The following is a 27,370-nucleotide window of genomic DNA, read 5'->3' on the forward strand; positions in this document are numbered from 1 at the left end:
GAGGCCAGCATTACCCTGATCCCAAAACCAGATAAAGGTACTACCAAAAAAGGAAATAACAGATCGATATTTCTGATGAGCATAGATGCAAAAATCCTCCACAAAATATTGGCAAACCAAATTCAACAATACATTAAAAAAAAATCATTCACTGTGATTAAGTGGAATTTATTCCTGGATTGCAAAACTAGTTCAATATTCACAAATCAGTCAATGTGATATGTCACATCAACAAGAGAAAGGATAAAAACCATATTTCATTGGATGCAGAAAAAGCATCACAATATCCATTCATGATAAAAACCCTCAACAGAGGAGGTTTACAGGGAACATACCTCAGCATAATAAAGGCCATATGTGAAAAACTGAGAGCTTTTCCCCTAGGATCAAGAACAAGACAGTAATGTCCACTGTCACCACTTTTATTCAACATAGTACTATAAGTCCTAGCCACAGCAATCAGACAACAAAAAGAAATAAAAGGTATCCAAATGGGTAAGGAAGAAGTAGAACTTTCACTATTGGCAGATGAGATGATACCATATATAGAAAACCTTAAAGACTCCTCCAAAAAACTACTAGAACTGATAAATGAATTCAGTAAGTTTGCAGGATACAACATCAATATACAGAAATCTGTTGCATTTCTATACACCAATAATGAAGCAGCAGAAAGAGGTATTAAGAAAACAGTCCTATTCAAGTTGCACAAAAATAATAAAATACGTAGGAATAAACTTAACCAAGTATGTGAAAGACCTGTACACTCTGAAAATTATAAAACATTTCGTAAAAGAAATTGAAGGTGACACAAAAGATATTCTGTGCTCAGGTTTAGGAAAACAAATATTGTTAAAATGTCCATATTACCCAAAGCAATCTACACATTTAATGCAATCCCTATCAAAATACCAGTAGCATTTTTTACAAAACTGGAACAAACAGTCCTAAAATTTGTATGAAACTACAGAAGATCCCGAACAGCCAAAGCAATCTTGAAAAAGAACAAAACTGGAGGTCTCCAAATTCCAGATTTCAAGACATACTACAAAGCTGTAGTAATCAAAATAGTATGGTACTGGCACAAAAATAGACACGAAGGTCAATGGAACAATATAGATATGCGCCAAGAAATAAACCCACAGGGGCACCTGGGTGGCTCAGTCATTAAGCATCTGCCTTCGGCTCAGGTCATGATCCCAGGGGACTGGGATCGAGCCCCGTATCAGGCTCCCTGCTCAGCAGGAAGTCTGCTTCTCCCTCTCCCACTCCCCCTGCTTGTGTTCCCTCTCTCGCTGTCTCTCTCTGTGTCAAATAAATAAATAAAATCTTTAAAAAAAAAAAGAAAAGAAAAATCCACAATTATATGGTCAATTAATCTTCAACAAAGAAGGCACATAGAAAACTATGTGCAATGGGAAAAAGTTTTCAACAAATGTTGTTGGAAGAACTGGATAGCTACATGCAAAAGAATGAAACCAGACCACTTTCTTACACCATACACAAAAATAAATTAAAAGTGGATTAAAGACCTAAATATGAGACCTGAAACCATAAAAATCCTAGAAGAGAACACAGGCAATAATTTCTCTGACATTGGCCATAGCAACATTTTTCTACATATGTCTCCTACAGCAAGGTACTAGAAGTTAGAGCCAGAGCAATTAGGCAAGAAAAAGAAACAAAACACATCCAAATTGAAAAGAAAAAAGTAAAATTATCTCTGTTTGCAAATGAAATGATCTTAAATGTAGAAAACCCTAAAAATTACACACACACACACACACACACACAACTATTAATGAATTCGGCAACATAGCAGGATACAAAGTCAACACAAAATTCAGTTACATCTTTAGAGTAACAGTGAACAATCTGAAAAGTAAATTACAAAAGCAATTCCATTTATAATAGCATCAAAGAATTAAGATACTTTGGAATTACCTTAACCAAGGAGGTGAAAGACTTATACAATGAAAACTACAAAACAATTGCTGAAAGAAATTATGAATAAATGGAAACACATCCCATGCTTATGGATTGAGAAGAAGTTATTATTAAAAATAACATAGGTTAACGTTTTTGACTTACTGTTAAAAAGTCAATGCTACCCAAAGAAATCTACAGATTCAATGCAGTCCCTACCACCATCCTACTGGCATGTTTTGGAGAAATAGAAAATCCCATCCTAAAAGTCTTATGAAATCTCGAGAGACCCCAAATAACCAAAAGTTTTGTTCTTAAACTTTGTTTAAGAACAAAACTGAAGGGCTGATTTCAAACTTAACTACAATGCTACAAAAATCAAAACACTGTGGTCCTGGCGTAAAGACAGACATGTATAAAATAAAGAGCCCAGAAACAAACCCTAGCATATAGGATCAAATGATTTTTGACAACTGTGCCAAGATTATACAATAGTGAAAGGACAGTCATTTCAATAAATGGTACTGGGAAAACTAGACATCCACATGCAAAAGAATGAAGTTGAACCCCCTTGCCTAACACCAGATACAAAAATTAACTCAAAATGGATCAAAGACCTAAATATAAGAAAAAGAATAAAACTCTTAGAAGAAAGCATAGGATAAAAGCTTCACAGCATTGGATTTGGCAGTGATTTCTTGGATATGACAACAAAGGCACAGGTAATCAAAGAAAAAGACCAGTTGGGTTTTGTAAAAATTTTAAAATTGTGTGCATCAGAAGACACTATCGACAGAGTAAAAAGGCAACACATAGAATGGGAGAAAATATTTGCAAATTATGTATCTAATAAGAAAACAAACAAAAAAACCCCAGAAAACAACAATTGTTGGTGAGGATGTGAAGAGATTGGAAACCTTTTGCACTGTTGATGGGAATGTAAAAATGGTACAGCCATTGTGGAAAACAGTATGCACTTCCTCAAAAAGTTAAAGTAGAATTTCCATATGATCCAGCAATTCCACTTTTGGCTCTATGCCCAAAATAATTGAAAGCAGGGTCTCAAAGAGACATTTATACACGCTTGTTCATAGCAGCATTATGTGGAAGCAACCCAAGTGTCCACTGATTGATGAATAGATAAGCAAAATGTGGTATAGACATACAATGGACTATTATTTGACCCTCAAAAGAAAGGAAATTCTGTAATATGCTATAATCGGGTGAATCCTGAGGACATTACATGCTTAGTGAAATAAGCCACTCAGAAAAAGATAAGTACTGTATGATTACCTTTATATGAGATACTTAGAGTAGTCAAATTCAGAGAGATAGAAAGTAGAACGGTGGTTGCCAGAGGCTGGAGGACGGGGAAATGAGGAAGTATTATTTAACGGATGCAGAGCTTCAGTTTTACAAGATGAAAAGAGCTATGGAGTTGGGTGGTGGTGCTAGCTGTACAACATAATGAATGTATTTAATACCACTGAACTGTTAAAAATAGTTAAGATGGCAAATTTTGTTATGTATATTTTACCACAATTTTAAAAAACTATCCCCCACCTTACCTACATAAATTAATAAATTCATTGGTGAATTCTACCAAACATTTAAGGACGAAATAATAGTTGTACAATGTCTTCCAGAAAATCAGAGGAGAGACTACTTCACAGCTCCAATCTGTGAGGCTGGCACTACCCTGATATCAAAACCAAGCAAAGACATTATAGGAAAAGAAAACTATGTGCTAATATCTCTCATGATGATAGATCAAAATCCTAAACAAAATTTTCCAAAAAATCAAACAATACATATACAGGATAATATATCAGTACCAAACCCATCTCTTGGTTGTCCCAGAGATGTGCACTTAGTTTAACGCCCAAACATTAGTTGATATAATTCATCACATTAACTATAAAGGAAAAAATATATGATTATCCCAGTAAAGACAAAATTGTCAAAAGCCAACATCCATCCCTGATACTAAAAAAAAGAAAATACAAAGCAGCATATTAGGAATGGAAAGGAATTTCCTCACCCCAATAAAAAAAGTATTTGTGAAAAACCTACAATCAACATCTTAGCGGTGAAAGGCTAAATTTTTTACCCTTAAGAACAGGAATAAGATAAGGATCTCCATTCTTGCCACTTCTCTTCAACATTGTACTGGAGGTTTTAGCCAAAACAATAAGGCAGGAAAAAGAAATAAGAGAAATTAAAGGCAATGCCAAAGAGAAAGGATAGCCTTTTCAAAAAATGGTGCTGAAACAATTGGATATCCATAATAAGCAAAAAAAAAAAAAAAAAAAAGGAGGGGGAGGCACTTCAGTTCATAGCTCACACCTGCAAAAACTAACTCAAAATGTATCATAAACTTTAATATAAAACCTAAAACTATAAAATTTCTAGAAGAAAACATAGGAGCAAGTCTTGTGATCTTAGGTTAAGAATTCTCAGATAAAACACCACAAAAAGCATAATCCAAAACAGAAAAGAAAATGCACAAATTAGACTTCATTAAAGCTAAAAGCTTCTGTTCTTCAGAAAACACTACAAGAATGAAAAGACAAGCCATGGACTGGGAGAAAAGATTTGCAAAGCCTATACCTAATAAAAAGATTACGCCCACATATATAAGAACCTCTTAATTCAGTAATTTAAAAAACACAATTAAAAAATAAGCAAAATATTCGACCAGACTCTTCACCAAAGAAGATAGAGGGATGGCAAATAAGCACATGGAGAGGTGCTCAGCTGAATAAAGGAAGTGTAGATTAAGACCACAGTGAGCTACACGGCACCCATATTAGAACAGCTAAACTTGAAAAGACCAACCTAGAACTATGGTCAAAGACGTGGGGCAATTGGAAGTCTCAGACACTACTGGTAGGAACGTGAATATGCAACGGCTGTGGAAGACAGCTTGACAATTTCTTACAAGTTAAATGTTTACCTTCCATATGATTCAGCTCTTCCATTCCTAGGTATTTACCCAAAAGAAATTAAAGCGTACACTCATGCAAAAACTCATGCACAAATGTTCAGAGCAGCTTTAGTTGTGATAGCCCTAAACTGCAGACAACCCAGGCTTCCGTCAACACGTGAATAAACAGATGTTGGTTTATCCACACAGTGGAATAGTACTCAGCAACAAAAAAGAATAAATCCAAAACAGATGAATCTCAAAATAATTATGCTGAGCAAAAGAAGCCAGACCTAAAAAGAGTACATACTTTATGTATTGTGTGTGTGTGTGTGTGTGTGTGTGTGTGTGTGTGTGTATAAATTCTAGAAGTTCCAAGCTCATCCACTGTGACAGCAAACAGATTAGTATTTGTGACTGGCATGGGGCAGGAGGGAAGGGTTACAAAATGCCACAAGGAAACATTGGGAGACCAATGCTATGTTCGTTTCTTGATTGTGGTGTTGATTTCATTGGTGTATACATTTCAAAACTTACTAAATTATACCCTTTAAATGTGTTTGGTTTATTGTATGTCAATTATACCTCAATTAAAAAATACCAAACACTCAAAATTCCACAAGCCTTCTTCAGATATATATAAAATATGATAAATTCTGTAGGACATACCCAATTTCTTTAACAAATAAACAGTGAGAAAGAAAGAATTGGAAACTATAATTCAAGAGATTTAAGACATATAAAACAATACCATGTATGGACCTTATTTGAATCCTGATTCAACTATAAAATGATACTCATGCCGGAGCTGGGAAAATCCGAAGACCGACTGACAGGGTAGTAGATGTATTAAAGAATTGTTAATTCAACAGTAATTGCTATTGTGTTAAAACAAAAAGTGTCCTTATCTCTTAGGAAAAAGTATATACTCTTGGTCTAGCAATTCTACTTCACAAAATTTATCCTAAAGCAAGTATGTGGGGGGAACAAAGAACATTTCTATTTGGGAGAAAGATGAAATTTATTTCCCTATAAATCTTAAAACAGTGTGTGGAACAATGTTCTTTTCAGGATATATACCCTCTACTGGACTTGATATAAACATCTGCTTGCCTCTTAGCCACTAAGTGGCTTTTCCTGCCAACCTTGACTCATCAGAAATGCCCGGGTTTCATGGCATTGTCTTTGCTGTGAGGTTTGTCAGGATAGAGTATGTACTCTGCGTTGTAGAATGTGCCAGTTCACAGACGGCTAACTACATCTGTACTGTTTGGGGAACATATGCATCCCTTGATGTAGTTACGACGCCCTTTTTGCTGCATGGGAAGGCTCTGGCATGGCCCTGCAAGGTGTCAGAGAGTGTTCCTGATCTCCAGAGGTCATGGTAACCACAGAATGCATGGATAATCAATCATGGATACATCACATATTTATATTACGTATGATTTCCATCAGTTGGGGTATTAGTAGGTGGAAGGCCCTTGGTCATTGAATGACCTCAAGCACTCTCTTGCCTTTATTCTCAGTCATTCTTCTGTGCAAAGTACTTGGTCATTTTGAGAGGTCCAGAATGGATTCCCCTGCCTGTGTCTTTGAATGTTACACATTGGGTTGACACCTTTCAACATCCCACAGATATTACACCTTTCAACATTCCCCCAGCCAGGCACTGTTGCTGGAAATAGAGTTGATTAAATTGCATCCCCTGCCCAACAGGAATGCATGAGTAGCATAGGTCACCTGAGGAATTTTACCCCTGTGGGATTTGACTGTCTGCCTCCCTTAGACAGTGAGAGATGCATGGTAGCGGGTGACTTTGGTACTGGGTACCAAGGCGGGGTGTTTCCCACCGGACAGGTTGGGGGAAGCCTCTTGGGGAGGTGACACCCAAGGCTTGAGGAATGTGAGAGACCTAGCCGGGCACAGTTGAGGGTGCGTAATGGGTAGAGAAAGCAGCATTAGTAAGCACGGAGGTGGAAGAGGGTAGAGAAAGCATCATGGGTAAGCACGGAGGTGGAAGAGCCGCACATCCCAGCATGTGGGAGGGAGATGAGGCTGGTAGAGTAGGGAGGACCCAGGTCATGGAGAAGGGAACTTTCTTGCCATCGTGAGAGCTGTGTGGTGTGAATTTCCTTTCTCCGTTTGGTCAGGCATCATCTCCTCCTCCCCACAGCCCCAGGCCCCAGCAGCAGCCCCCCAAAGCCAGCAGATATATGCACTAAGCCATAAGCTGACCCCCCTTCATCTCTCCAAGGACAAATATTTAAGTCTGCCAATCAGAATCAGCTCACAATTAAAGCTGGATGAAAATCTGGCCCCACCGCTGACTTTGTTTTTTCACACACAAAAAAACGACGAATCTTCCTTCTGTTGGTGTATTTTCCCTAAGACAACTCAACGATTTTAATTCGATCCTGCGTGCATATAAATTGAATTAAACCAGCTGAAGCATTTGTTGAATACCTTTACGGAGAAATGAACATTGTCTCCCTAGTTTGCCGCAGGAGCTCTTTCCCCTTTCACAAGCATCCTTTCTCCAAGCTGCAACTGTCCTTCGTTTCCTTCTTCCCGTTTCTCCCCAAACAAAATCTTACAAGCCAACAGAGGCCAATAATCAAAATTTTAATGATTTCTGGCCCTGTGATAACACTCCCCTTTACAGTGAAAAAATTATACACGAGATGAAACTTAGCTTTGTAGATTTTCATTGTTAATACACCGACAGTCATACAAGCTCAAGAGGAGAAAATGTTGAACCAGCTATTTCTTTCACACTCCTTCACTTGAGAGAATGTTTGGGAATAAGATAAAGACTAGTGTGAGTGTATGAGGCCTGTGGATGTTCGTACTTTACAGCGTGGTCCTTAATGATAGGCCCTTCTTGCTTTGCACTGCATGCTGTGCGGGGCTCTCACAGAGAAGGTTCTCGAAGGCTTGATGGATGAATTTGTGTAGTGGATGTGGGTGGTTTTAAAAAGTTCATTTGGGATTTTTATTCTTAGTGTGCATTTGACAAAAATGATTCAGCCTGACATCTGACTAGTCAACAGCATCAGACATACCCACAGCATTCATTGAATATATTAAGAATTCGAACCTGCATTTCTTTTGAGTTGTTGAATGTATTCCCAGTTGTAAGTTGTTGTTTTCCTAACACGTAGTCACAAACTTACTAATGGAAGTTGAATTAAATTTAAATCCTGTTTTCTGTTACTTAGAGAGTTTATTTCTAGGCAATATGATTTGGCCATTGGCCTGTATTTCAGCAACAGTCACATATATCTTTTATTCAAATCAAAGTTTCTTTCAGTTTAATTAATACTTATTCATTTAGCAACTGTTCCCTGTTTGTTTTACATATTTAACAAATGTATATCTTCCTTACTATTTGCCAGGTAGTAAGTACATTACATGAACTTATTTAACCTTCATTACAACCTTACAAGGTGGGTACTGATACTCTTCCTGGGTACTGATACTCTTTCCTGTTTTACAGATGAGGAAGCTGAGGCTCAGAGAGATTGAATCACTTTCCCAAGGTCACACAGCCAGTAAGCTCTAGAGCCAGTTGGCCCCACAGTCTGTGCCCATAACCACCACACCATGCTGCCTCATTCATTCCACATGTTTCTTATCGAGCCCCTGCCTGTGCTAGGAACTGTGCTAGATGAAGAGACCGCATGGGAGCAGAAGTGGTCCCTGTGTTCCTGGGGATGTGCCTTAGTCATTCAGACTGCTATGAGCAAAAACATCATAGATGGGGTGGTTTGCAAGCAAAGAAAATACATTTATTTCTATAGTTCTAAAAGCTGGAAGTCTGAGATCGGGGTGTCAGCTGGGTCAGGTTCTGGTAAGAGCCTCTTCCAGGGTGGACAGCAGAGAGAGGGAGCAAGCTCTCCTGTGATTCTTAGAAGAGCACTAATTCTGTTCATGAGAGCTCCACCCCCATGACCTTATCTAACCCCAATCACCTCCCAAAGGCTCTGCCTCCTCATATCATCACATCAGGAGTTCTGGTCTCAACAGATGAACTGGGGAAGAGGAGTCAAAAGTGTTCAGCCCCTAATAGAGAGGCAGACATTAATCAAATCCCACAGATAAAAAATTACTCAGATGAGTGAGGGGAAGCTCTGATGCTCTCAGTGTGAACAGTGAGGCAAATCAACGTAGTCAGAATCCAGGGAAAGCGTTTCTGGGAATGGAAGGAAGGGCTGAGCTGGAAAAGAATAATGAGGCATTTTTTAAGTTAAAAGTGAGGTTAGACGGGGCTCAGAGGATGCAGGGCATTCTCGGCATAGGGAAGTTGCACGTGCAAAGGCCCTGAGGCAGAAGAGAACATGGTTACCAAGAACTGAACAGGTTGTGATGACTGTGAAGCAGGGAGCAAAGGGGAAAGTTGTGGGAGGCGAGACAAGGGAGAGAAGGAGAAGGGGCAAACTATGAGGGCCTTGCAGGTCACTGTTAAGGAATATGTTTTTCATCCTAAGTGCTGTGAGAAGATCTGCATTTCCCTCCCTACCTTACCTTACCCCAACGTGCACACCAAGGAGGGGATGGAGGGAAGCCTGTTAGGTGACAGCTGAAGCAATACTTTTGATAAGAGGGTGACATGAAGGCCACGAAGAGAAGGTGACAGATGTGGAAGGTAACTAGAAGGTGAAGCTAACCTGATAATGGGTTGGATCTGATGGGGAAAGTGCGCCAGTAGCATTGACAACCAGATTGGAGAGAATGAGAGAAGAGAACTGGAGATGCTAGTAGAGACAGTCCTTGCAGGAATGGCCAGCTCCAGGTGAAGTGGGGTTTAAATGTACAAGAGCAAGGAGGGAGTATTTATAGTCAAAATCAGAGAGAGCGGGGCGCCTGGGTGGCTCAGTCATTAAGCGTCTGCCTTCGGCTCAGATCATGATCCCAGGATGGGCTCCGTGCTCAGTGGGAAGCCTGCTTCTCCCTCTCCCACTCCCCCTGCTTGTGTTCTCTCTCTCGCTGTGTCTCTCTCTGTCAAATAAATAAATAAAATCTTTTAAAAAAATAAAATCAGAGAGAGAGCAAGCAGACTAGCAGCCCTGGTGGGAGCACGTGTACCCTGTCCAAAGAGGGGGAATAGCCATACCTTCTGAATTCATAAGGGAAGCTGCAAATATGAATGTTCATGTGGAAAAGATTATTGATTGCTGCATTGTCTGTGATTGCAAAACATGGGAAACTAAATATTCAAGTGTAGGTGAATATTCATCTCTAATAAATAGGTTTCTTTTTCCCAGATTCTTAGACCATCAATTCTGAAACTACTTTCTTTGTGTACTAGGACTAAGTGATAAGTAAATAAATATCTTGTGGATAATCAAAATCTGGCTTCTCACTGTTGTTGCAAGACAAAGGCGTTACAGATATAGACAGAGGGGACATAGAAATACCCTAGTGATGTGAGATTGGAATCGAAGGTATTCGTGTGAGGAGTTCATGGAGAGAAAAGATAGTTGGACAAACAGACAGACGTGACTGTCAGTATGTATGCAGACATACATACATTTTATCTTACCCTCTCTGCTGAGAGGGTCTAGAAATAATAATACCCCAGCAGTAATAGTACAACCTAGAATTCTAATCTTGGTTTCTAAATATTAACCCATCTGCCAAAGGGCTCTTTGGAAAAAATGGTTGATTCTGGGGCCGGGGCAGGGAAAGTGTAAGCTGAACTTGGAATATCTTGTGGAGCCAAAAAATAAAGTGCTCACATAATGGGGACACAGCAGAAACACATAGCAGCCAGCTTGAAGGAGGTACCACTGATAAAATCTAGGACAATTTGAGCATAAAAATAAATAAGGATTATAACTCATTGAATAAAGTAACAGCCATTAATCTAAACTGATATAAATCAACTAAGTTAGTTAAACGAACAGACAGATAAAGGGAGAGACAGTATTCTTACAGTTGAATGCCAACTAATAAACATAGAAGGAATGATAGAGCTAGAAAATCACCATTTGGCAGCCACATTATAATTGATTGAAGCAAGAATCATTAATGGGTTCTAAAACTAGACCTAAGATACTTACATACTCACAAAGTAACTCCTGACAATAGACTTACTAATCAGAAAGGAGAAAATCCTAACTTTATGGCAGAGAAACCCAAAAGACATCGCCTTAACCAAATGATCAAAGCTGACTTCAGCAGGATGGAACGTAATGACACAGGTGTTTCCTGACCTGATGCACTGGGAAGGGTGCCCCATCGCCTCCGCGTCGTGCCCACCAGGAGCGCACACCCTGAATCTCCTCCCGAGGAAACATCACACAAAGCTAAGGCGGGAGACAGGCTACCAAATAATTGGCCTGTATAAAATGTCAGTGTCTTGAAGAGCAGACCGAAGGGCTATTCTAGATGAAGAGCTAAAGAGACATGACAACTGAATGCAGTCTGCCGATCATGGGTTGATTATTACTGTAAAAAAAAGCATCAGTGGAAATTTGGTGAAAATATGAACTGGATTTGTAAGTTAGCAAAGAGGATTGTATCAACATTAACTCCTTGATTTGTATTATTTTATTGTAGTTATGTAAAAGAATGTTTTTGTTTAAAGAAAACATGCTAAAATATTAAGGAATGCAGGGACATTATGTCTGCATTTACCCATCTGGCTCAGAAAAAAAATGTGTGTGTGTATGTGGTGAAAGAGAGAGAGAAAGTAGGATAAAGCACCTGTGGTAAATACTACCATTGGGGAATCTGGGTGAAATGTATATGAAAATTCTTTGTAGTGTTCTTGCTGTTTTCCCTTAAGCCTGAAATTATATCAAAATTAAAAGTTTTTTTAAACAAAGCGCTACAATATTAAATATTGGCTCATCAAATATAAAAAGTAATTACACTCTGTGGACCAGGCAAGACATGCCTGCAGACTCAGGCTGCAGATGGCTGATTTTCAGCCTCTGTGGTGGTGTTCCTGTGGGATAAAGAGGGACAAGAAACCCAAGCCCAAGTGGATGGACTGGCCCTAGGCTGCGGCTATTGTAACTGGGGGTCAAATGGGCAGGACAAAGGTGGACATGGGGACACTCTCCCGTGTGGCTTCTCTTGCCTTCCAACATAGGTGGCACGGTCCCCAGCTGAAAGTGAGGGCTTCTGGGAGTTCAGAGGCTTGGGGAGGGAAGATGGTGGGTGTGCGGTAGGAGACCACATGGGCCAGAACCTCACCTTCGTGCAGGGCGTGTGGCTAGTCCATCTGGACTCAGCACTGCGAGAGGCCCCAGCGAGGGCTTCTCTCAGCAGTTTTGGTTGCTCTGTGACAATCACAGAGAAAGAAGGTAGCTGGGTTCAACCAGGGAAGGAATTTGCTAGGTGGAGGCAATGGAGGTTTGCCGGGGCATGGGGCTTCAGGTATTGCCATGAGCATCCTTGAAAGGACTGACCTGGGATCTCAGGTGATCAAAAGTGAAGTGCAGAAGGAGAGGGGAGGTGGGCAGGGCACGGTCAAGAGTGACTCTGTGGATGCAAGGTGGATGCACAGTTTGATCGGAAAGGGTGGAATACGTAGCTACCAAGAACTGAAGGAACGGATTAGTGACTATAGTAGTCTTGGGGGTAACAGGGTCCAGTGCATAAAGGAACCCACGGGTGGCTTCAGGGCACAGAGGAGAACGCTTTGCTAATGAGGGGACAGAGAGCCAATGTGTTAGATTGTGTGGACTTGGAAATTGCACCCCAGTAATGACCAGATTGTAGATGGAGAGGATCTCAATATGCCAGTATGACCATGGTTTTACAGATTGGTCGACAGAAGCTAAGCGAGGTGGAGGCGGCAGGGACAGGGGCATGAACCCTCAGTGAAGAAGGAGATGCCGGGGAATATGCCGTTTCGGAGCGCAGAGTAGAAGAGTCTGGGCCAGTGGGGAGCTGAGTCCGGGCAGTGAAGTAAAGAAGCTTGTGAAAATGACCACAAGGGGCGCCTGGGTGGCTCAGTTGGTTGAGCGACTGCCTTCGGCTCAGGTCATGATCCTGGAGTCCCGGGATCGAGTCCTACATCGGGCTCCCTGCTCAGCGGGGAGTCTGCTTCTCCCTCTGACCCTCTTCCCTCTCGTGCTCTCTATCTCTCATTCTCTCTCTCACAAATAAATAAATAAAATCTTTAAAAAAAAAATGACCACAAGGCAGAGAAGCCTTATAATGTGCAAACCTCCGAGTCCAGAAGGATTTCACAAAGATGAAGGTACTTCGAGTCCTGCTCCTGAGAACCTGTGAATCCGATGGGACAAGCCGGGGAGGTTGGGATGAGAAGGGTTGCTTTAAGCATAAGAGTAACAGGGGGTGTTGTGGGTCAGGGTGAAAGAAGGTGGTGGGAGTACAGGACTGGAACGCAGCAGGGGGTGGTATCCCTCCCTGTGGAGACAGGGAAACTGAGGCCCGGGGAGGTTGTCAGTGCCACAGCTAACTACATGAGGAGCTGAAGCCTGATGGCCCCCAAGGCTAGTGTTCTCTCCTCCCTGTGCTGCAGGGATGCAACGGCAGGCTTTTGCAAGGCCTCAGGAATGACAGGTGTCAAACCCAGATTCGGGGAGAGCACACAGTCTGGGTGGCCCCGCTGGAAGTGGGGACGTGGTCGGGGCTTGACCTTGGGAGTCTGAAATGCCAGGTAAGGAATGTGGACTTTAAGGTGAAGGGACTCATTCAAAGTCTTAACCAGGTGGCCAGTGGATGTCTAGTAGCTGAAGTCTCAGCCACGGAGGGAACCTTGGCACAGGGATTCCCACCAGAGAGCCTCTGGTAAAGCGACTGCTAGAATGCCCTCAGCTCCCTGCTCTCCCTGGGACCGCCATCCGGTGCCAGGACTGCTGACTGAGCGTTCAGCAACCCCCACCCCACCCCCCCGGCCCAATCAGCAGGGCCAGGAGGACTCAGTCCCGGGGGCAGGTGCACAGCCCTCTATAACTCCTGGCAGCAAGCTGGCCCAGGGTGCATTTCTCCTTGCCATGAGACCCTGTCAGATGTCCGGATAAGGTTCTCCCTCATTGGCTGTTACCTGCCTGCTCATCTGGAAACTACCAAAGAGGGAAATGACTTCTCAGTGAATTCTTGCTGGCTCTGAGCACTCATCTCTTTTTCTTGAGTGCTCAGAAACTGTAAATGGTAGGCTCTGTTCCCCCAATTTTGCTCTGATTTGAATTCAGGGTCCCAAATTACAGTCCAGAGTTTATCCTTCATGCTTCTCCTATAATTGGCCAAATGGATGCTTCCAGAAGGAAGAACACTAGTTTTCTAGACACGTGCAGCAGAAATGGACGCATATCTGCTCTCAGCCAAATCTCTGCCCCAGCCTAGGCAGGATCCAGGAAGCCGCGCCTGGGCCTGGCAGCCTGCCCAGCACACAGACTCCTCCCAGCCCTGCCTGCCACCCAGCCACGCTCAGCCCTGAGTTGGTTCTGGGTGCTGGGATTCTCACCTCTATTTCTGCTTTCCCTCAGATGCCACAACCCACCAGAGAAAGCACTGCAGAGTAGTGAGCCATAGAGGGGACATTGCTCCCTTCCCTGGGACCACAGGGTCACAGAAAGAGCACTGGCTTTGAAGTCAGCCTTGGTAGCAAACCCATTCACTCATGCATGACCTTGAGCAGCTTATTTCACCCTTCCAACCTGTGTGTCCTCAACTGCAACAGGGGAATAACATCTCCTAACTTTTGCAAGGTTATTTATGATAAGGCTTCAATGAAATGATGTACATGGAGCGTCTAGCCCACACAACACATGCAGAACGCCTTTGGTCTCCCCAGTAGCATCTGAGGAGGCCTCAACCCAGGGCTGGCTGAAAGCAGTTTCTGTTTTCTCTGGCCACGACCGGACAGGTTAGCATCATATTCTCCTATCTGTGCATAGGGGTGAGAAAACCACACAACGGTTTCTCCTGTTTTCTTTAGCCTTTTCTCGATACTTTATGATGTTACTTCCTAACGATCCTGCCCCACATGTTTGTGGCATCCCAGATTAAATTGCATTGTAAAGATAACAACCCGGTTGAGAGCCTTGTACTTTTTTTCCCTTTGGACAACCTTGAGGAGGGGTAGAGTATTTTATGACTCTCAGGTTTTCCTCTCAGCGCCTTGCATTTTAAATTGAAGCATATTTATTGCAATATCATTTACACCAGCAGTTTTCTGTGTTAAGTGAAAATATCTGATCAGTGTCCAGCGTGATGCACATCACTTTTGCTACCCCTGTGACTTTAATTTTGATTCTCTATTACACAGTGAATAGAGAGAGAATTAAATGCATCATGATAAGGTGGTGCAGGACAGTCTGAGATAAGGGGGGAAATTAAGCTCTAATAATTCTGTTTAAGGCAGTGACAGCCCCAGTTTCGGGTCTTCTGGGCTTTAGGAGATACCATGAGAGCAGGAGTAAATATTATATAAGCTCAGCATGTTGCTTTAATCTTGGGCTCACACAGACATTTATTAATCAAATAGAATGATTTCAATATATATTCATGGGCAGTTCTCCAGCCTGGCCTGAAAAACTGTTTATTTTCACATTTCTAATTTAAAAGATTTTTCTGGAGGAGATAGATTTAAGAATGTTGAATTACTCCAGCCATTGTTTTGAGCCAAGATAATTTTCTCTTTCTCATGTGAGGCTTCAAGGGCTTGAGGCCACACAAGTGTTACATTCCAAAGTCTTTCAAAAGGAGGTATTTTTCTGATTTAGTAACACATCAGCATTTTCTTTATATGTCTGCTTGGAAATGTGGCTTCAGTGAAAAAGATCCCGGAAGGGTCTCTGAGAGGGCAGTCTCCATGGCAGGTGCTCTCCTATCAGACTTGGCTGCACCAGGTTAGGGGTGAACAGCACTTCACCAGTGAATGTGCTTTGTACCGAGGCCCTCAGACATTTTTCTGGTTTCCATTCTGCCTTACTGCTGTGCACATACAGAGTGCTATGAAAAAATGGGAACCATTATTCGTGTCTTCATAAACTACAAGACGCCTCCTCCCGTTTTTCCATCCCCTCCCCCTTTCTCCCAAATACAAAATGAAAACAAATCGATGGTTTTTAATTTTTTGCTTATTTAGTGTTACTCTTATTTGGTCTTATTCCTCAAAGAGTTGAAGTTGCAAATCACGTATCCAAGAAAGGACTACTATTTAAACTATATAAAGAATTCTCAATGGGGCGCCTGGGTGGCTCAGTCGGTTAAGCGTCTGCCTTCGGCTCAGGTTATGATACCAGGGTCCTTGGATCGAGCCCCATATTGGGCTCCCTGCTCAGCGGGAAGCCTGCTTCTCCCTCTCCTGCCTGCCGCTCCCCCTGCTTGTGCTCTTTCTGTCAAATAAATAAAATCTTTAAAAAAAAAAAAAGAATTCTCAAAATTTAACAATAAAAACACAAAACAGCCCAGTTAGGAAATGGGCAAAAGACACCAAAGAGAGCTTTCACTGAAGAGGATAATCAGATGGCAGATAAGCACATGAAAAGATATTTAAAATGTTCGCCATTAGAGAATGCAACTTTAAAACCACAGTAAGGTATTACTACACACCCATGCAATGGCTAAGAAAAAATAATGACACTGAATGCTAGAAAGGTTGCAGAGAAACAGGACCACTCTTACTTGCTGGAAGGAATGTAAAATGCCACAACCACTCTAGAAAACAGTGTAGCGATTTCTATAAAACCAAACATGAAACTAACATATACCCAGCAACTGCACTCACAGGCATTTATCCCAGAGAAAGGAAACCTTATTTTCACACAAAAACCTGTACACAAATGTTCGCTACAGCTTCCTTGACAATAGCTAAACACTGGAAAAAATCAGATGTCCTTCAAGGAGTGAATAAACTGTGATACATCCGTACCAGAGAATATTATGCAGTAATAAAAAGAAACTATACACACAACTTTGATGAATCTCCAGGGAGTAATGCCAAGGGAAAAAAGCCACTCCTAAAAGGTTACATATTCTATGACTCCATTTATATAACATTCTTGAAATTACTAAATTATATGAATGAGACTATATTAGTGGTTGCCAGGGATTCGGGATGGGGTTTGAGAGGAGGGAAGTGGGTGTGGTTATAAAGGGACAACTGAGGGCTTGTTGTGGTGAGGGAACGAACATGTAGCTCAGCTGTGGTGGCTGTGGATAAATGCAAACTACAGGCATGATGAAATTTCAGGGAGCTAAAGGCACATGCTCAAATGAATGCATGTAAAACTGATGAAATGTGACCAAGACGGATGCATTCTCTAATCCCGAGGTCCTGGTTGTGATACTGTACTATAATAGTGCAAGATGTTACCATTGGGGGGAACCGGATGAAGAGCAGATGGGATCGCTCTGTATTATTTCTTAAACTACAGACAAATCTACAGATCTTGGGGCACCTCGGTGGCACAGTCAGTTAAGCGTCCGACTCTTGGTTTCGGCTCAGGTCATGATCTCCGGGTCGTGAGATCGAGCCCCACGTCAGGCTCCAAGCTCAGCGTGGAGTCTGCTTGAGGTTCTCTTTCTCCCTCTCCCTGCCCCTCCGGCTTGCTTGTGCACTCTCTCTCTCTCTCAAATAAATAAAAAAAATTTAAATCTACAGTTAATCTCAAAATAAAAAGTTTAATTAAAAATGTCAAGAAAGAATGGGAACAACATATGTCCTTATAAGGATGGGGAGGTGGTTAAGTGAAGAAGGGACACTGTCATTCTGTGAACCTCTTCCATGTGCAGGGCTGGGGGATTCAGATAGTGTCACATCATCCTCAAAACGTTCCTGTGACTAAGTATTAATATTCCCATTTACAGGATAAGGAAACTTGAGACCTGGAGAGGTAACACATTTGCATGAGACCTCCCCAGCAAGTAAAGGACAAAGGCGCAGTCTCTTAGAATGCAGTGCTCTTACCATCTCGCTATGGGGGGGCCCCAGCTCTGTAGCAGACCCTTATTGTCTCTTCCCACTGCTGCTGCGCCAACCAGTCAGGCCTAACCTTCAGCTCCCCCAGGAGACAGCTCCAGGGTTAATATGCCAAGACCTGCAACCATCTTTGTCTTCCAGCGGGAAGCAAAGATGACTCAGAGTCAGACATGAGCATTTGCCTTCTTTGCTAAGCAGATCATAAAGAGAACTCATGAAAAGGGCATTCAGAAAACCCAGGCCAACATCAGATAAAATAGTTAAGCAACACTCCCAACAGTACAAAGGGCATTAATTAAAACAAATTGAAAAGATGTGTCTGTATAAATAAATAAAATAAATAAAATAAATCTTAGGAAGACAAAATCATTTAAGAATAGATTTTGTAAACTAATGAGACTGGTTCCTTCCAGCAGGTGGATAGGAAAAGAGTGTAAAGAATGGGGGGATGGGAACAGGGTAGAAGCTAGGACGGAGGAGGAGAGACCCTTCTCTTTGTGTACCTCTTTTTCTAGTCTGACTCGGAATCACATACCAAAGTAACTAAATAGATGATTAACGTCAACCTGGATGAGAGAGGACCCCATGATGAAATACAAACGGTAACAAATAGCTTTACTTTACTACGAAGGAATAGACAGCCCCACTGGAGGCAGTGGGAAAGCAAAGAACCAGCCTCAGGAACTTGGAAAGCAGCAGTCTGACTGGATACTGGGAGGCTGAAGCCAAAAAGAAGTATACATAAGTACTGTTCTCTAGCCAGAACATTTATTTTCCACAGGGGTAGAGGTGAGCAATTTTGAAGCTACTTTATGTAAATACTGAGAGCAAGCAAATGCGTAAATTCTTCTGGATGGTAGAGCCTGGTTTCTCACTGTTGAAGAAAGAAGGTACAATAAGGGAAGGAAGGGAGGCAGGAATGAACCCTGTAATGTTGGATTGGAACTGGAGGTTTCAGTATGAACACAGGGTTTTTATTGTATACATGGAGGGATTGTTAAAGAAGGAAATACGGGGGGGGGTGTGGATGTGTGTTACATAATTATATGATATATAATTATAATGTCTAACATAATTTTCTAGTTCCTGTCTTCTAAGAGATGCCTAGAAACCACAAAACCCCAGTAGCACTGAACACAACTAGCCTTCTTGGTTTCTAAATGCTGTTCTTCAATTTAAAAAAAAAAAAAAAGCCAGGGCTTTTTGGAGAAATGTTGGATTCCTGAGCTGGGGCAGAGAACAAACAAGATAAATCTGAATATCTTATGGTGCCAGAAAACAAGGAAGTGCTTTAATAAATGATGGGATCATGTCAAAAAAACACCAGAGCCAATTTAAAGGATGTTCCATTGGGCAAATCTGGGATAATTTGAGGAATAATATAAATAATGATGGATTACACCCCACAGAATAAAATAAATATCCATGAGTCCATAAGGATATAAATAAATGATTGAATGAATAAATGAATAAACACAGCAGAAAGGACAGTTCCTCCTTACGGTAGAATTCTAATGAATGCTGGGGAAGGAATGTTGGAAATAAAAAAAAAAAAATCACCATTTGGCGAACATCACAGTAATGGTTGTTGCAGACCAGCATCATCAATGTATGATAAAATTAGTGGGCAAAAGTATGATGGGAAACAGGATATTTGCATAGTCTCAAAGTATTTTCCCACAAGATGCTCAGTATTTACAGATACACAGGGGAAGATAGTAACTTAACAGTAGGGAACTCTGACAGACACCACCTCAACCAACTATCAACGTTAGTATCACCAGAATCAAGACAAAGCGATGGCGGGCACCCTGGACATGATGCACTGAGAAGGGGCGCAACATCGTCTCCGCGGTATTCTTGCTGAGGGGCATAAATTCCATCCAACGGAGAGAAAACCTCAGACGAACCAAACCAACGGATGTTCCACCCAAAAAAACTGGCCAGTACTTTTCTCAAGGGTCCAGGTCATAAGACACTGAGGAGCTGTCCCCAGTCAGAGGAGAATAGGATACAGGACAGTTACGTGCAATTTGGGATCCTGGATTGGACTCTAGACCAGAACAAGGTGATCGAGGGGAATTAGGAATACGGTCTCGAGATTCGTGAGTCGTGCCAATGGTAACTTCCTGGCTTAGATGGTTGTGCCATGGTCATCAGAGATGTTAACATTAGCGGGAGCCAAGTGAAGGATATGGGAAGTCCTTCTACTGTCCTTGCTAAGTACTTGGCAACTTTGTCGAGTCACAGATTATTTCAAAATAAAAAGTTAAAATACATCAGACTACAAAGGTTATATTGAAATTATCCAACCAGCGAAACAAATTTGTTACATTTAATTTTATCATGTGAAACCAAAATAATAGTAATAATAGTACCTTTGAATGGCTCCTTATATTTTACAAAATGTTTTTACATGCAAGCCCATGAAGTAGCATTATTTCTGTGCACAACCATTTTAGAGACAAAGAATCTTAATCTAAGAGGTACTTCATATAGTTAAAACAAGCACAGAGCACATGGACAAGCAAAACTTCAAAGCCAGACAAATAAACCTGCTTCCATGTCTCAGCACTGCCATTTCCGGCCTGTGCAACCTTGGCCAAGCCAGCAAAGCAGCCTCGGGGGAATGATGGCAGCTGCCTTTCGAGACTTGTGAGGATTGAAACCCTATAAACACTCCACACAGAGCCTGGCACACCCTTGGCGCTTACTAAGCAGCAGATGATAAGCATGATGATGATGATGATGGGATTTTAGAGCTGGGGGCATCTTCGCCTCCAGCCCAGCAACCTTGCCCACCCAGTACAGGAGTCAGAGCATCCCCAACTATGGTTCTGGCCCCATTTTGGACACTGAGAGTGGGGTACGGCTTAAAAACTATCTGAGGAAATCCATCTCTTTTTGTAAAAAACCAAAAAAGTGAATGTCTGTATTGTGTAGAATATCCATGTGAGTGTGCATATATTTATATATTTTGAAGAGTTAACAATAGGTACATTCGCAAAGCGATCATTTCTAATATGGGTATGTCTAAGGAATGAGCTAAGGTGAGGAGGACAGAGGGCCAGTCCCTTTGCAGGCACCCTCTGCACCACCCTCCGAATCATCCCCAGTCTGTGTCCAGTGCTCTTGCTGTCTGTGAAGTGCTTGGAAACTTAAGCTATTTGAAGCTAGCTTATCTTTCCCAGAGGTCCATTCAGGACTTCAGCACGCATGATAAGCTACAGGCTAAGGGGCAGGAGGAATGGCATTGCCTTTTTCCATTGCCCTGCACACCGCAGCTGCTCATTGCATACGTATGATGTGAACTTTGCCTAGGGAGTAGTCATCATCTCCATCATATTTTGCACCAAATTGCTTTGCACTTGGTGGTCTTTTGTGTCTCTTTTTGCCGTGTTGAATTCAGTTGACCTAAATCTCCTCTCAGAAATTAGCACATGAGACAAATCACACATAATCAACAGTATCCTTGAACATTCCTGCAAATCACTCCATGCAGGCTGACCTGTGTGCAGGTGATGTTATTATACTGCATATATGTGTAGACAGTGTTCAGACAGTGTGTTACCAGTGTATGATTTGGGTTAAGATCATGGGCCCTGGAACCAGACTCCCTCGGTTCATATGGCAGTGCTACAATTAATTCACTTTAGGACCTTGGGCCAGTTACGCAACTCCTCTACTTCACAGTTTCTTCATCAGGAAAATGCGACTAACAGTCACACTTCTTTCATATGGAAGTCGTGAACATTACCGGGATAATATGCGTAAAGCCTTTAGCACAGTTCCCAACACTTTGTTAGCACTCAATACGTGCTGTCCACCATCATCATCATCATTATACATTTATATATGTGTAATATATACAACAGTGCATACATAAAATACCACTTTAAAGTAACTGAATTACATAAACTGTAACATACAGTTTTTTTCTGCTGTGACCCCTCTCCCCCTCGCCCCCAGACTGGGTCCTCAAGCAGTAACAAGTCTCATTTTGTGCCAGTTTTAAAGTCCCTCTGTGGTCGGCACATGGCTAGCACTGCTCCTGAATTAGCTCAAGTCCAGCTTCCACGTTTCTGAAATCAGATTGGGGCTGAATCTTCCCATCAGAGGCTGACGTGGCAGACCTATGTGACATGTTTTACTCTAGTCACAGAGGTAATTGAGGTACCCCTGCCTTGGATTGGAGATCCAGTTTAGACTCTAGACGGTGAACCCCAAGATTCCACTGCGACGTCATGTCTGGTTCCACTTGATGATTATTGGGATGCCACAGTAACCCGGGATGAGTATGTGCAATGGTATCTAGCCTTCCGACCTTTGAGTGCAACCTGAAATAAGGACACTGTTGTTTCTCTCCTCTCCAGGCCAAACACTGGAGGGATGTAGGGATGGTCCACCAGCAACAGTGGTGGGAGCGCAGATCATGGCGCAATAATGGCCATAGCATTAATTGCTCACAGTGTGGTGGCGGTGGTGTTGGGACCGATCATGGTGTTGGTGAGAGCAGTGATCTTGTCAGTCCTGGGGTGATGGTGGTAGCACTACCAACGTGGTAGTAGTGGTAGGGACTGTGGTGTTCATCAAAGATGCTGATCGTGATTTGATGATGGTAGCAGTGGTGGTGGTAACCAACTAGATTGTGATTACATAATTTACATCAGCGTTTAAACCCTGGATGTCAAGGTGGGGAGGTCTGTATTTGAGGAAGCTCCCCCCCCAAGTGATGTAATATATACCTCCACTTGTAAAACACTTCCTAGGCCCGGGTTTTTTGAGCAGTTCATCTAAATCAATGCAGCTGATCCCCCTGCCATAACTTGCCAGTGGAGTTAACTGTGTAACTCACAAGATTGGTCCTCTGAACTCTCATCCAGCAGAATGTTCCATGAAACCTAAATGAGCTTGGTAAACCCTGAGATTTCTCTGCCTTTCTGGGAGAGTGACTATGCACATCCACGTTAGGGGCTCTCAGAGGATCTGCAGTCTGCAATAAGACCTTTCACTTTGTCTACCCTGGTATTTCCAAAGCTTATTTGACCACTGAACCCCTTTTTTTGGGTGGGGGGAGGGGGTTGCTGGTAAGTGCATATAAATCATTACACAGAACAACTAGAGAAACACTAATCTAAACAACCCTTGGAATGAAAAGAAAAATAAAACTTTTAGGAAAAATGTTCCCCCAGAGGGACTCATTTTTTTAGTGCTTGGTGAGAATGGTTAGCTTTCGGTTAGTTTCGCAACTCTAAATTATGTCTTAGATGGCAAATGGAAGAAGATTATCTGCAATTTACATAATCAGAATTGACCGATGAATACATTAAACAAGTAAATGAAGGGTATTAGAAACAAACCTCAAAAATGAAATTGCATTAAACTCCATAAAACATTTACAGCCTAGGAAACCCAAACCTTCTTTTTGTCACTAGATATTTTTTGAGATACAATTGACTTTATCCTTTTATTCCATATTCATAGGTCATTTGGTCATTACAGCAAAGCGGTCCTTCTTTACTTTAGAGCCCACTGCTGGGTTAATAAAAGATCCTGCATAATTGAAGGGGAGTGGTTCCTCTGTGCTCAGTGCTGCCCCTCAGATCTCCAGGGGCGTATCACAACCACCCGGGATGCTTGGGAAGACTCTAAGTTCCTAAGCCTCCCTGCCAGAGAGCAGATCCAGGTACAGCCCGGGAGATGCATTTTTAACAAAGACATCAATCAATGCAGGCTCACTCTGAGAAATATCAGGAAAAGTGCTGGTGTTAACGCACTGTTTTCCTCCTGTTCCCCCTAATGTCAATCTTAGGAAAAATGCTCCATGTCCCTGTAGCAACTGCAGGGGCAGCCCTGCTGGTGGAGGTGGGCTGACAGGCTACTCAGGTCTCTTCCCTAATGCAGCACCTGTTAACCTCAATGGCAAAGCCCGCAACCCTACCAGGTATGCTTATAGAATAAGGAAAATGGCTTCCTCACTCTTACAGCGATCCCTTCCCATTCACTGAGCAATCGTTAGTCTTAACACAAAAAATGCAAAAAGGCAGCCAAGCAATTTATATTTTATCCATAAAATTAAGCCCTGTGTTTCACCAAAGCATTTAACTCTGTGACCTATTTTATTGAATCCCTTAGCAGATCTTGGACAGTTCCCTTGAGTATAAATTACCATGAAGGTAAATTGAAAACGTATCAAGAAATGGGCAAGGATATTAGTGCAGAATCAAGGAGTCATCAAGCTTCAGTTGTTCTGAAGACTTTTTTTACAAGTCTCTTTTCAATGTAGTTAGAGTAGAAAGAATTGATTTGATAAGATTTTACCTTTCTTAGGTCACCATATACTTTGTGCATCATACATAACTCAGTTTAGAGGTCCCTTCCTCCAAAACATCTGCTCCACCTGTTCAGAGCCTCTTCTGGGCTCCTCATGTACCTCTGCCCTCCCCACTGACCACCTCATGGTGGCTGTCTGTCTCCCCCAGGACTGAACCCCCCATGAGGACAGGGCTCCCACAGTATTTATTTCAGAATTTACAGTGCTGGTACACCACCTGGCTTAAAGTGCATGCCAGCCTGCCGGCTAAATAAATGCACGAGGCTCCCTTTTGCCTTTAGAAGAAGAGAAATGGTGTTTGTAGTGAAAACAGGGGATAGGTAGGGGAAATTCGGATATGTCTAGTGTGCCCTCCCACCACACATTTGTCCTGAACTGATCTTTGTCTCCTACATAAGCTCATGTGATTCAGGTAAAGAGACTGAAAACGAAAGGTGAAGTCATTTGCCCCAGGTCACACGGCTCATAAGCAGCAGAGTCTTCATCACTCAGGTATGCCTCTGCCTACTCGCCCTCAAGTTCCTGCCACTACAAAACCTGTCTTAAGAGCACGGTTGTGTGAGGGGCGCCTGGGTGGCTCAGTGGGTTAAGCGTCTGCCTTCAGCTCAGGTCATGATCCCAGGGCCCTGGGATCGAGCCCCGGATCGGGCTCCCTGCTCAGTGGGGAGTCTGCCCCTCTCTCTCTCTCTGCCTCTCCACCAGCTCATGCTCTCTCTCGCACTTCTCCCTCTCTCCCTCTCAAAAATAAATAAATAAAATCTTTAAAAAAAGAGCACAGTTGTGGCATACAGCCCAGGACTAGTAATTCGTTAATGGGAAATGAGGCTGCTTTGTACACACAGAGATTCCACATACGGAGGCTGCCCACAGCAGTGTTTTGTGCAGTTTTCCCGTGACTCCTTCAGCAGACTACACACCAAGCCAGAAGTGCCTGATTACAACCTGCCCCCCACTGCCTCTTTTCCCCTATGTAGTTACTGTTCGAGGACCCCAAAGAGAAAGCAATGAGTTTCTGAGGAGCCTTGAGACTCTAGAATTTGGGAGTTCTGGCAAGTTCTTTTTTTAAAAAACGTACCTACTCTGAAAGGAGACTCATTCTGATCAACAGGCAGGAATTAAATGTTGGAAAACAGAGGCACATGTAAGAAAGAGGTTCTACAGAGAGGGAGACAAACCATAAGAGAATCTTAATCTCAGGAAGCAAACTGAGGGGGCTTGCTGTGGAGTAGTGGGGGGTGGGAGGGATGAGGTGGCTGGGTGATGGACATGGGGGAGGGTATGTGCTATGGTGAGCGCTGTGAATTGTGTAAGACTACTGAATCACAGACCTGTACCTCTGAAACAAATAATACATTATATGTTAAAAAAAAAAAAAAAAGGATAGCAGGAAGGGAAAAATGAAGGAGAAATCGGAGGGAGAGACGAACCATGAGAGACTGTGGACTCTGAGAAACAAACAGGGTTCTAGAGGGGAGGGGGTCGGGGAATGGGTTAGCCTGGTGATGGGTATTAAAGAGGGCATGTTCTGCGTGGAGCACTGGGTGTTATGCACAATGAATCATGGAACCCTACACCAAAAACTAATGTAATGTATGGTGATTAACATAATAAAACAAAAAGAAAGAGGTTCTAATACTCCGAAAGCACAGAGGACCCCAAGGAGCCAGCCACCCCATCAGAGGCTTTGTCAGCGCTCCGATAAATGGAAAGCACTGCCAGGTGACCGGCACCGAGCGCCTGGGACTTGGGAAAACAGTTGTAGAGAATGAAGGGAGCAGGAGAGAGGAAAGAAAAGGGGCCCCACTCTCCAGGACCAGAAAGGAAGTTGAAGCCCTGTGAAATATAGCTGCTTTGTTGTTTACTTTGCCTGTTTTTTAAGAAGTTGCACACAAAGAAAGCAGGACATTTGGAAACGAAAGAAAGAGAAAGCTCCCGCTGACAAGCTCAGGCATTGAAGGCTTCTGGAGACCAGAGGGGGCTTTGTAGTGTGCAGGAAGAGCGTGCTGGTGGAAAGACAGACTTCACACGGAAAGCAGTGAGGGAAATGGAGGGCAGATAGGAGAGCCGCAGACGCCACCGGCACTGGAAGGGGAGGGAAGATGGTCACAGTTCCAGGAGCCACCCTGGTGCAGCCCACCTACTGCGCCGCCAGAGGACCGCGGCTCTACGGGGATAACCGGAATTCCTGGATCTGGTCTCCCTGTCCCAGGACGCCTCCATCCGGGCATCGAGTGGCCCTTGAAGGTGGGCGGTGCTTCTGGTCAACAGCGCTCAGAACAGAGCAATAAAGAGGCAGTTTCAAGTTCATCTGGGCCATGAGAGCTAAGAGCAATCTGAGGAAACAAACCAAAGAACAGAACTTGACGAAGAAAATGAAGAGCAGGCCAGAGTGGCCTCAAAGCCTCAACAGGCTCATGTTTTCCAAATCATGTTTTCCAGACTTCGCTTGGAGGCCAGGTTTAATCAGAGTAAGCTCTTTGGAAAAGCATGCAGATCCATTTGGTGAGATCCTTGTCTTTTTTTTCAACCTCCTTATCATCACTCTGGCTTCCTTTCCTTGTTTACCTTGCAACACTTGCTCCTGATATTTCTTAAAAGACTTTTGCCTTTCAAGGCCCTGGTTCCCAGGGTGCTTTTCAGCCAGCACAACCAAAGAAAGAAGGAAAAGGACAGAAGGGTCCGTGAAGTGGGTAAGCGTTGGACTGTGCCTGTGCACGCAGGGACACTGAGCTTCTCTGAGCCGGGGTGGAGTGTGCCCAGGGAAGGGGTGCAGTAGGAGCCGGCTAGGCCTGAGCATGACCTCTAGCTTCTCTCAGTTGTTTGGACTAGCACAGTTTTGTTTTAAATACATATGTTAATTCTTTTTTTTTCTTTTCTTTAAATTTTTTATTGTTATGTTAATCACCATACATTACATCATTAGTTTTTGATGTAGTGTTCCATTATTCATTGTTTGTGCATAACATCCAGTGCTCTATGCAGAATGTGCCCTCTTTAATACCCATCACCAGGCTAACCCATCCCCCCACCCCCTCCCCTCTAGAACCCTCAGTTTGTTTTTCAGAGTCCGTCGTCTCTCATGGTTCGTCTCCCCCTCCGATTTACCCCCCTTTATTCCTCCCCTCCTGCTATCTTTTTTTTTTCTTAACATATATTGCATTATTTGTTTCAGAGGTACATATCTGTGATTCAACAGCCTTGTACAATTCACAGCGCTCACCATAGCCCATACCCTCCCCAATGTCTATCACCCAGCCACCCCATCCCTCCCACCCCA

At 42.7% G+C, this 27,370-nt stretch overlaps 1 protein-coding gene across 5 annotated transcripts in view; it reads left to right on the forward strand.

The window, feature by feature from the left end:
• NMNAT3 (nicotinamide nucleotide adenylyltransferase 3) overlaps positions 1–27,370 on the forward strand; it is a 119,549-nt gene that overhangs the window by 62,385 nt on the left and 29,794 nt on the right. The window contains exon 1 of one of the 5 annotated variants that reach the window (XM_073899394.1): positions 26,545–26,561. The exons of the other annotated variants lie outside the window; for them this stretch is intronic. The gene's annotated coding sequence lies outside the window, so the exon portion shown is untranslated. Of the gene's footprint in view, positions 1–26,544; positions 26,562–27,370 lie in introns of those variants that run through there. 5 annotated transcript variants of the gene reach the window in all.

This window comes from Callorhinus ursinus, unplaced genomic scaffold, assembly GCF_003265705.2.
Source record: "Callorhinus ursinus isolate GAN/ISIS: 27379988/994484 unplaced genomic scaffold, GSC_fseal_2.0 scaffold1, whole genome shotgun sequence".
NCBI lineage: Eukaryota > Metazoa > Chordata > Mammalia > Carnivora > Otariidae > Callorhinus > Callorhinus ursinus.